We start from the raw sequence: 11,334 nt of genomic DNA on the forward strand, positions 1-11,334 counted from the left end.
GCATTCCATGAGGAACTAAACAAGCCCGGAGCTGCTCTTTTGAGTTTTTTTATTATTATTTTGAGGTAAAATCTAAAATGCAAAATGGCAACTATTTTGACAAAAAATTTAGATGGTGTTTACTTCCATTTTGCAGAATGGTGGACCAAAATCTAAATTTTTTTGGCCCAAACCAAGAACTAAATAGGCCCTATATAATATAATAGGAGGACAAGATCTTTCAAAAAAAATAAGTAGGAGGAAAATGCAAATCGTCAATGCACCCTGAATCCTGATCCCAAGGTTAGTTACACTGCATGCATTTCTTAATCCTGAGGAGTGATGACAGTTCAGGCCTTCAAGCTTGAGAATCTACTCATTGCCTGCACAAGCAGCCCTTACCTGTCATACCAGCCGACAATTAGCATGACATTTCAGATCTCGGATCCTCTCACAGTTTCAGCTTCCAGCATGTGAGCTTGCCTCGTCGCCCCTAGCGCTTCTCGAGGTAAAAACATAACAATACATGACAGCTAAACACGTACTGCTAACGTTCTATCTTTTTGAGCTCTGCTTTCAATTTCGTTAGCCAAACAGGGATAAGCTCAACTGCTCTATAAAAAGGCTGGAGTTAAGAACTTTATGGAGCACATCTAATGGTACTCCAAATACTCTAAAGCTGCTCATGGTGGAGTTGAGCAGAACTAAATTTGGTGTGAAGTCCCAGACAGACCCTAAAGCACCCCACTCAGCCTACTCATCAGAGAATACAGCAAAAAAAAGGCCCACCATATGGCCATAACAAACCCTACAAACATGAGGAAGAACATCATGCCAATCCACTATCAGTAGTCCAGTACCAGCATAACCAAACAAAGCCTTAGGCCTTGTTTGGATGTTGTCGTATTCACTTCAATCCATGTGTGTTGGTGTGGATTGAGGTGGAATGTTCCACTCCAATCCACCTCAACACATGTGGATTGATGTGAATCCGACTACATCCAAACAAGGCCTTAGTTGTGTCCATCCCCGTGAACCCCCGACAAGAATAAGAAATCTTAGACCGCGAACCAAAAACTATTCCCAAACTTGAGTCGTAACCATCCGCAAAACAATGTTACACTTTGTTGCAAAGAATGCATGGACCTTCAGTCGCAAAATTGACATGAATGCATCACGTTATAGGGCACAAGGCCCGTTGGTTTCAGCATGAAACATCCAGGATTGTCAAAACACCTGCGTCTGCCTTTGCATTGTCCGATACATGTAAATTCCTATACCTCCATCTCATCCTCAGACTCATCTGTGGCCTCAGCATTATCCTCATCTTCTTGTCCTACTTCTTCCCCAGTTTCTGTTCCGTTCTTTCCCACCACTTCCTTCTCCGCTGTATCATAAAAAGGAAATCAGTCAACAAAAAAAAATGCATCAATACTTTGGAATAATTTAAGGTGTTCAAAGCATTAAGTGGAACTCACCAGGCCATGGGTATAAGACATCTCCTGAACATAGCCCAGCTTCAACTTTAACTAGGCGCATAGTCATCCTTGGTCCAATCTCCTGGAGTCTGACAGCACTTTTTCTCGATGCCCGGTTTAATTTGTCAACATCACTTGGCAGGCTTACCATTGCTGCTTCATCATCTACTTCACTTTCTGATCCATACCCAGCTCTGGCAAATGTGTACACAAAATTAAATCTGAGCAACAATATATATTGGTGCGCTGCTATTTATAAAAAACACAACACCAGGTGATGATATTTGGATCGCAGTTATTGAAACTATAAAAGTAACAACCTGGACCAAAATAATCTGTGGACAGAAAACTAGCAAATGAAAATTTGAAAGGTAAAAGATAATGGCATTAATGGTTTATAGGACATGCACAGCCAGAGAGCATTTCAGGTGAAAAATGAGACACTTGCTGACTCAAGTCAAAAGATCTTTACTCACTACCATTTCTCTAAAACATAAAATCCACTATCTGAAGTTCAATGCCTGCTAGATGCCAAGTCCGATGCCTAGTCAGTCTTTTCACTTAGTTTTCTGGCTCATAAATGTATGCTCAACTGTACATAGTTAGCCATGTGATTACCTCGTAGTTTCCATCTCATACACTGACATGATCCTACTTTAGTATTTCCAATATTTTATCATGTCTAATCTAAATATAAATTTTGCATGCTAATTTGCCTCCACTGAATGGAATGATTATTATAAAATCATGTTGGGCATATAATTTACTCCTTTTTTTCTACTTCATTACTCCTCTGTTCTTTGCTAAAAACAAAACATATCCAATTTCTTAAAGTTCAGGCAATGGGTGCAACATATATAGCTCTAGAATTCGACAATAAGTGGTTATAGCAAATCTATTTGGATCATAAGTTCAGATTATGGAGGTGTCAGTAATATTGTATTCTCAAAACAAATGCATTTGATAGTTTCCGTCGCATTCATGAACACAATTTAGTCTTTTTGACTGAAGCCTTCTGCATTCTATGTTGAGATCAATTGTAGTTTTACATGTAGAGCTTAGGGGGTGTTTGGGACTGCTCCATAAACTCCACCGTGGAGCAGCTCACAAAAAAATAGAGTTTGTGGAGCACCTCTTTAGGTGCTCTCACAACTCCACCCTTTTTCCTCGAACAGAGTGCGTGGAGCTGAAACCGTTTGGCTAAAAAATATGGAGTGGAGCTGAAAAACGTGGACCGGAGCAGTCCCAAACACCCCCTTAACATGCCACCACAGTAGCTAATGAATGGAAGGCCTGCTCAGTTGCTTGGCCTTCAAGACTTCTTATATGAAGAGCTTGGGTGTGTTATGGAACAATGTCAAATATAGTGAATGCACATAATTGATCAGTATCTGTTTGGGCAATGTCAAATATCTACCATGCAGCTAGGCCTGGTAACGGGCTGTCAAAATCCGAGGGCCGAACTCGAACCACAACTCATGGACTGCCTTTTATGAATTATATATGGCCATACAAAGAAAGGGCTGGATTGGATCAGACTGTCTTGGAAGGACTCTACATGGATCAGATTCTCACCATTAGTGACCGACCCAGGTACACATGATTGCTCCCATGTTCTTGAGACGGGAACAAATCTGTTAGCAATAGGCGCCCTAATGGGCTGTTATGGGCTGGTGCGGTTAAGCACCTTAGCGATTAAGATAGATTGATAAGGCAAGGATCACCGTTGATTTGGTGTTTCTATAAACCCTTAGGGATCCTTGCCTATATAATGTACCCCTGTACCTCTTCAATCAATCAATCAATCCCGAGACTAATTGCTCCGCATGACCCTCGAGAGCCTCACCTTGCTGCTCTAAAGCGTATTCTTCGCTATGTTCGGGGCACACTTCACCTCGGTCTACTGCTGCGACCGACTACTTTGGCTGATCTTGTTGTTTACACCGACGCTGATTGGGCTGGCTGTCCTGACACTCGCAGATCCACCTCGGGTTATGCAGTGTTCCTTGGTGACAACCTTGTTTCCTGGTCTTCCAAGCGCCAGAATACAGTATCAAGGTCAAGTGCTAAAGCCGAGTATCGCGCAGTAGCAAATGGAGTTGCAGAGGCGACCTGGCTACGTCAACTTCTCTTGGAACTGCATGCCCCGCTTAGGCACGCCGCACGCCACACTGGTGTACTGCGACAACATCAGTGCTGTCTACATGACCTCCAATCCAGTGCAACATCAGCGCACCAAGCACATTGAGATTGATCATCACTTCGTCCGGGAGTGAGTCGCCATTGGTGATCTACGAGTTCTGCATGTTCCTACTTCCTCGCAGTATGCTGATATCTTCACCAAGGGACTGCCTACCTCAGTGTTCACGGAGTTTAGGTCCAGTCTAAACGTGTAAAGTGACTAACGTTTTGACTGTGGGGGAGTGTTAGCAATAGGTAAAGATGGCAATGGGGCCCCGATCCCCGATTCCCCGCGGGGAATTCCCCTATTAGGGGACGGGGATGGGGCCAAATTATTCCCCGTGGGGATGAATTTGGTAGAAAAACGATCCCCGTCGAGGATGATGGATCCGGGGATGGTATGCTAGTCCCCATCCCCGATCCCCGTAAACCCGCTCCGTCAAGCAGGCATCAAGGCACCGCGCACCAGCAACCAGGCGACCAGGCCCATGTAAAGGCCCAACTATTGTCTCAGAGTATATATACGCAGCATCTTCTAAACCTAATTCCCCACTCCCCAATCCTATCCATTTTCTCCATCAGCCGCCGCTCTCCCTGCGTGGCTGTGCGGTGCCCAACAATCCTATCTTGTCCATTCTCTCCTGTCTGCAGTCCGTCTTCACTAGATCTCTACTCTAGCCAACAATACGCAGTTGCTCTTGAGTCTTGACGAGAATGACGCGTTCGGCCGCCGTGCTCCTACCTCTCCGTGTCTGGTTGCCAGCAATGCTGGAGGCTGGTCCGCAGGAAGTTGCCTCTACCTCGTCAGATGCTTGATGTGTACTGGCGTTGGAGCTGGAGTGCTGGACTAGTTTGCAGCCACTGGCTATTCAATAGGCGCAACACCGGGTTTCCTGCTATGCTGACGATGCTGTCATTTTCTTAAGGCCCCAGAATTTGGATCTGCTCACTATCAGACAGCTCTTGGAGATGTTTGGGGCTTTGGGCATGCCTCTGGTCTTAAAACTAACCTGGTCAAGAGCTCGGCCTCCCCTATTCATTGTTCCAATGAGGACTTGGAGCTCTCTGCTAGCATCCTCTCTTGCTCAATAAGGCCCTTCCCTTGTACATATCTTGGCCTCCCTCTCTCTCTTGGTAAACCAAAGAAGGAGATGTTGCTGCCATTGATTGATAAGGTGGCAGACTATCTCCCTGGTTGGAAGGCCTCCCTCTTGAACAAGGCTGGGCGACTAACATTGGTTAAAGTAGTTCTCACTGTTGTCCCTATTTATAATCTGATTGCTCTGGACCTCCCAAAATGGGTGCTCAAAGCCATTGATAAAAAGCGACGAAGTTTTCTTTGGAAAGGTCATCAAAATGCTAATGGGGGCAATTGCCTGGTTGCCTGGGAAAAAGTTCAGAGGCCGGTTGAATTTGGAGGCCTTGGAATCCTAAATCTTGAGCTCCTTGGATGGGCTCTTAGAATCCGGTGGCTGTGGGCGCAAAAAACAAACTCTGATCGACCTTGGGTTGGCCTCGCTATTTCTGTTCCTCCAAAGGCTCAAGCCCTCTTCAATATTGCTGACAATGCTATTGTTGGAAATGGAGAAGATAGTTTATTTTGGTCTGACAGGTGGCTTGGAGGGGCACACAGTGAATGAGTTAGCTCCTAACTTGTTCAGTGCTGTGCCAAAACGTACAACGAAAAGAAGGACCGTGGCGCAGGCCCTGCATAATATGAGTTGGGTCCAGGATATTAAAGGAGCTCTCACGGTGGAGGTCTGGCTTGATTTTTTCCGCATTTGGGATTTGGTTCATGGAATCATATTACAGCCTGAGAACCCAGATTGGAGATTCATGCAGGATGGGTCCTATAGCAGCAAGTCTGCTTATGCAGCTTTCTTTGTAGGATCCATCAAATTTGGGTCTTGGAGAAGAATCTGGAAAACATGGGCTCCTACTCGTTGCAAGTTCTTCCTTTGGCTTGTGTCTCACAAACATGTCTGGACTGCCGATCGTCTTGCGAAGAGGAATCTGCCACATCCTGAATCCTGCCCCCTTTGTGATCAAGAGGATGAAACCATAAACCATTTGCTTGTGGGTTGTGTTTTTGCTCGCCAGGTCTGGGCCCAAGTTCTGCAGCAATTTGGCCTGCTTCATTTGGCTCCACAACCTGTTGTTGACCGTTTTTTGGGTTGGTGGAAGAGGTCCTCTGCTGCTGCCCCAAAAGAAGTGAGAAAAGGCTTCAATTCCTTGATAATCCTAGTGGCTTGGGAAATTTGGAAGCATTGAAACTCATGTGTCTTCGATAATGGGCAACCAAGTGTCCAGGATGTTCTAAGGTCTATTAGCGCAGAGGGGAGCCTTTGGTGCTCAGCTGGTGCTTGTAAGCTCTAGGAACTTGTCATCAGGTTGCTGTCCTCCGAAGTTTAAGGCTTGAAGGATGTTGGTCGACCCTTGGCCTGGGTGGCCTGTGAGGTGACGGGTGTGTGTGTGTGGCGTTGTATTTGTGTGTTTGTGGGTGTGTTTGTGTGTTTTTGTGTGTGTGTTGTGTTTGTGTGTGGGTCTGTTGACCCTTGGACTTTGTTTCTTCTACCTTAATGAAATGACGCGCAGTTCTCCTGCGCTGTTCGAGAAAAAAAAGTGTGTTTTCTTTTGTTCTTTAGTGTTTGTGTCCTATGCTTGTGTATGTATCATGAAAACTTGTGATTTGTGAGCATATGGCCATGCTTTTTTGTTGCGTATGTGTTGGACGCCTCAACAACTATATGCAACTGATAAACCTTGTTGCCTTGCTATTGGAATGGATTGCTTAGACTAATCTGTACTGTGAATCTGTGAGTAAACTTTCTTATTTTCTGATGTGGTTTGGTTTCTCTGGGAAATTATTTGTCACCGTGTTCGGGGATGGGGATCTCCACGGGGACTAAATCCCCGGCGGGGAACGGGGATGGGGAAGAAATATCCCCCGTTGATGTTCACGGGGACGGGGACGGGGAAAATTCTTCTCCGCGGGGACGGGGATGGTGGCTTATTACCCGACGGGGAATTCCCCGTTGCCATCTTGAGCAATAGGCGCCCTAATGGGCTGTTATGGGCTGGTGCGGTTAAGCACCTTAGGGATTAAGATAGATTGATAAGGCAAGGATCACCGTTGATTGGGTGTTTCTATAAACCCTTAGGGATCCTTGCCTATATAATGTACCCCTGTACCTCTTCAATCAATCAATCAATCCCGAGACTAATTGCTCTCAAAATCCAACTGCGTGTTCTTGATCCCCTGACCATGTGTTAGCAATTTAGAGCTGGGAGACTATTTTCCTCTCTAGTGCTGGCACAAAAGTTAAAACAAGATCTGGTGATGTCTAAGAAGTACTTGTACTCTTTTCCCATATACTTTTCTTTAAAAGCTATATCTTTCCTTCAGGGTCTTGTATTATATTCATGTGTCCATAAAAATACATTCCAGCTTGTCTTTGTTCTTTGCTGCTCATTTGTTCAGACTTTGGAGCTCGCTTTTAGCACTTCCAGCCTTCCAGGAGTTCAAAAACCACAAAGCAGTTTCCCTGGTGCCTTTTGGATGCTGTTTAGAAATTATATTTTTAAATATTTTAATAAATACTACATGTTATGTACTGTTGCTGTTGATGGAGCCAATTGCCACCTCACTCATGGTCATGGAGAAGATGTGTATGTTTGCACAGCCTTGCTGATCTTTTTCAATGCTACTAATACAATAAACATTGTAACTCACTACTGGTCATTTTTCTAAGGACAAAGGTATGCCTTACTATACATTCAGGCAATCCGTGCCTTATTTATGCCACTAGCCAGCAAGTATTAATTTGTTATTTAATTATTTTCCCTTTCTTCAGTTTCAATTGGAGCTTAGGAGGAGTGAAACTTTGAGCATTCATGGCCTTTCGTTCTTCTATTTTTGCTATTATGATTTATGCAAAATTTAAGTAGACTGTTGTAGTAATTTCATAATATTATTTGTGAATGTAAGCAAATAAGCACTTTTGTATTTTTGTTTGTGACTAATAAAGTAAGCACTACTCAAACTGAAAGCAGGCAGTCAATGCGCTGCACAGGTGCTCAACGGATGCATAGATTTACTAGTATGTGGCCAGCCCTAGCGACACATCAACCAGTGAGTGCAGACTAGATGGATTCCAAACATTGTAAAAGGTTGGACCCAAACACTAGAAAAGGATCGTGCCCAAGGATCTAAAAGGGCCAGAACGGGAGCAGGATATACTTTTAAACGGATAGAACTGGATCGGATTATATACCCATTAAAATATGAACTGGATTAGGATCAAGGCACTTCTAAAATATTTAGAGCTGAGGTGGGGTTAGGGCTGGCTCATGATCCATTACCAGGCCTAAGTGCAACCCTTCTAGTGCTATAACAACTTGTATGTAAACTAAAACACCAACTTATTCAAGTTGCAGAGCCCATCTCAGTTGTTCCTTTACAGCAAGTTGTGCTACTATAAAACTAGAGCTGCATTAGCACAGCACATTCCCCAAATTCTATGCTCTACAGTAACTTGCTCTCTACCCTTTTTCGGACTTAACTGGGTTGACTACTACAAACTTCACAAACATTAGTAACGAGTGTATAGTATGAAAATAATATTATCAGCATTATTCAGATGATATATGAGGGTTACTATTGCCTATTTAGCTGAGAGAAATGCTAATAAATAAGCTAAAGCAAAAAAAACACCCCCACCCCCAACCCTCAACAAAAAAAAAAACAAACAAACCAGAGAGCACTGACATAATATTTGGAAGATGATAATGATATTAACATAATATGGTGTATTTCATGTTATTTCACTAAACCATCTGCACTTCTGACTGTTGTTATGTTGAACTTCTATTGTGCCCCCAAGAAGGAGCATTAATTTATCACAGCATTTACTGGCATCCCATGTACTAGTTTAAATCTGTGCTCTTAGCTTTCACGTCTATGCAAATCATCTTTTCTCAGAAATCAAAAATATCTCATTGCAATATAATAGTGAAATGGCATGATAGTGCTTACTTTGTCACGAAATAACTAACATCTTTATATTCTCCTAGATCAGGCACTTGATTGTTTTGCATGAGCTTTCTAATCCTGTGACTGACACCAACAGGCTGGAGCTTGATGGAGTAATGCCGGAATTCAATAACATCTTCTCTTTATCATGTTTTAACAACAGAATCCTTTGGCATGTTGCCAGCTTGACCTATTATGCAAAATACTGTTTAATTATCTGATTATGCCAGAAAGAAGACATTATTAAGTTTCATCATGATGCTATCATCCGATACTTACAGTGCTTGGGTCAACAGCAGGGAACATATGCTGGAAGTATTCAACCAAACTCCAGAAAGGGTTGCCGAGACCTGTCAACCCACCAAGTACAACCTACCAAATCCATGAGTTCAACATTAAAACAAGGTATCAGTGAACAATATCCACATTAAGGCCACCCTGATACAAAATTATCCATAGCAGTTTTATGTACCACCCTAATACAACCCTGTTACGGATATTTTATCCGGGGTGATCTCATCTCCTCGGATCCTCTTACGGGAGATCTATCCTAACTACGACATCCCCCACGACCGCCTACGGGATATCACCCACGACTCATCGTGGGCTCGAGTTTACTTGGGGCGAGAGTTTCCTCTCCCCCCGACTTGTATAAATACCCGTGATCAATGAATAAAGAAACACCGAGTTCATTTTATTCCTCTCTCTTCTCGTACTTTGGCATTCCACTCGTAACAAACCCAACACAGCCGGCCGGAGATCGCGCCGACTACCGCCCCCTGGCCCCTGCAAAGCAACCCGCCGCGGCCGGCTCCTGCTCTACTCGTCGTCGCCGCCGTCGCCGCCGAAGAGCGAGGAGCGATAGTAGAGCAGGGCGAGGATGAGGAGCATGAAGGCGACGCCGACGGGGGAGCCTCCCACGTGGTGGACGGCGTCGGGGGACCCGCCGAAGGCGAAGACGTCGGCGAGCGTCGCGGCGCCGCGGTCGGAGGAGAGGGGAACAACAGGCAGACGGGGAGGAGGAGCAGACTCACGGGGCTCAGCAGCTCCGCCACGGCCTCCGTCAGCACCTCGCCGCCGTCGCCCAGGAACAGCGGGCCCGCCACCACCAGGCCCACCACCACCGCCAGCAGCAGGCCGTGAGGGGCGCCGCGCGGGCCTGGCCCGCCGTAGTAGTACTCGTCCCCAGCGCCAGCCATTGCCGCTGCCTGCTCTCTCTCTCTCCTCGCTTTCGCGGTGGTGGTGGAGACTGTGAGAAATGAAGAAGATTTTAGAGAGCGGGGGACCGGGGTTGTTAGTGTGAACGATGATGAGTGTGAATGAGAGTGAGAGAGTCACGTGGGAGCACTGACGAGGAGTGGTAGATCACACCGGGAAAGGGGGTAGGGGACAGGTTGGTGGCGCGGCCGTGCAGGTAGCCCACCTGCACCGAGACAGTACTTTGCGAGCTGTGAGGCCGGGGTTTGTTTAGGCCTTGTTTAGACGCAAAAACTTTTTGGATTTTGACACTGTAGCACTTTTATTTTTATTTAACAAACATTGTCTAATTATGGAGTAACTAGGCTTAAAAGATTCGTATCATGATTTACAGGTAAACTGTGCAATTAGTTATCTTTTTTATCTATATTTAATGTTCCATACAAGTGCCGCAATTCGATGTGATGGGGAATCTTGTAAAGTTTTGGTTTTTGGGTGCATCTAAATAAGGCCTTAGTTCTGAAATTTTTTTAAAAAATGCACATGGGCCTTATTTGGTTCCCAGAAAATTTTGCAAAATTTTTCATATTCCCCGTCACATCGAATCTTTAGACGCATACATGAAGTATTAAATATAGATGAAAATAAAAAATAATTGCACAGTTTGGTCGGAATTGACGAGACGAATCTTTTGAGCCTAGTTAATCTATAATTGAACAATATTTGTCAAATACAAACGAAAGTGCTACAGTGTCAATTTTCCAAAATTTTTCGGAACTAAACAAGACCATGGTAACACTTTCTTCGTTTTGGTTGGAACAAATGAAAGTAACAGTCTAAAATTACAGCCTGCATTAGTAGTATTGCAAGAAGTTGATTGCTTTTCTGAATTCCTGTTCTAAACTACTACTATATTTGCCTATTTAAGTGGCAGGGAATATTTTAGTTAATTACATCCTTCATTAGTAGTATTGCAAGAAGCTGACCTATGCCTAGAGATGAAGCATATAAACACAAATTCATTGATTTCTTCCCTCCATTTTCTGCACTAGAGTACCCACTTGTGTCCATTGAGTAGCTCTTTGATAAAGATGACTAGGAGCACTTAGGCCTTGTTTAGTTCCTACCGAAATTCAAAAAGTTTTCAAGATTTTCCGTCACATCGAATCTTGTGGCACATGCATGAAGCATTAAATATAGATGAAAACAAAAACCAATTACACAGTTTGTCTGTAAATCACGAGATGAATCTTTTGAGACTAGTTAGTCTATGATTGGATAATGTTTGTTAAATAAAAACAAAAATGCTACAGTACCGAAATCCGAAATCTTTTCGGAACTAAACAAGGCCTTAGAAAAAAAATAGGCAGACCTAGGGCCCGCGACTCTGGGCGGCTGCCTGGGCTGTCTCACTAACAGACGTGAGTGCCAACGACCACAGCTATACCGTGCCATCCATCTCTTCTC

The 11,334-nt window shown here is 44.2% G+C and overlaps 1 pseudogene; it reads right to left on the bottom strand.

Annotated features, from left to right (window-relative positions):
* On the bottom strand, positions 1,038–10,136 carry LOC8082306 (annotated as a pseudogene).

The sequence above is a fragment of the Sorghum bicolor genome, chromosome 1 (genome assembly GCF_000003195.3).
Source record: "Sorghum bicolor cultivar BTx623 chromosome 1, Sorghum_bicolor_NCBIv3, whole genome shotgun sequence".
NCBI lineage: Eukaryota > Viridiplantae > Streptophyta > Magnoliopsida > Poales > Poaceae > Sorghum > Sorghum bicolor.